Genomic DNA, 818 nt, shown 5'->3' with positions numbered 1-818 from the left:
TCTGGTCTCTGGTGTCTCCTGGTCTCTGGTCTCTGGTGTCTCCTGGTCTCTGGTCTCTGGTGTCTCCTGGTCTCTGGTGTCTCCTGGTCTCTGGTCTCTGGTGTCTCTTGTCTCTGGTGTCTCCTGGTCTCTGGTCTCTGGTGTCTCCTGGTCACTGGTGTCCCCTGGTTTCTGGTCTCTGGTGTCTCCTGGTCTCTGGTGTCTCCTGGTCACTGGTGTCTCCTGGTCACTGGTGTCTCCTAGTCTCTGGTCTCTGGTGTCTCTTGGTTTCTGGTGTCTCCTGGTCTTTGGTCTCTGGTGTCCCCTGGTTTCTGGTGTCTCCTGGTCTCTGGTGTCTCCTGGTCTCTGGTGTCCCCTGGTCTCTGGTGTCTCCTGGTCTCTGGTGTCTCCTGGTCTCTGGTGTCTCCTGGTCTCTGGTGTCTCCTGGTCTCTGGTATCCCCTGGTCTCTGGTGTCTCCTGTCTCTGGTGTCTCCTGGTCTCTGGTCTCTGGTGTCTCCTGGTCTCTGGTGTCTCCTGGTCACTGGTGTCTCCTGGTCACTGGTGTCTCCTGGTCTCTGGTGTCCCCTGGTCTCTAGTGTCTCCTGGTCTCTGGTATCCCCTGGTCTCTGGTGTCTCCTGTCTCTGGTGTCTCCTGGTTTCTGGTGTCCCCTGGTTTCTGGTCTCTGGTGTCTCTGGTCTCTGGTGTCTCCTGGTCACTGGTGTCCCCTGGTTTCTGGTCTCTGGTGTCTCTTGGTCTCTGGTGTCTCCTGGTCTCTGGTCTCTGGTGTCTCCTGGTCTCTGGTGTCTCCTGGTCTCTGGTCTCTGGTGTCTCCTGGTC

This window comes from Austrofundulus limnaeus, unplaced genomic scaffold (assembly GCF_001266775.1).
Source record: "Austrofundulus limnaeus strain Quisiro unplaced genomic scaffold, Austrofundulus_limnaeus-1.0 Scaffold490, whole genome shotgun sequence".
NCBI lineage: Eukaryota > Metazoa > Chordata > Actinopteri > Cyprinodontiformes > Rivulidae > Austrofundulus > Austrofundulus limnaeus.
Note: the sequence above shows the minus strand (reverse complement) of the source record.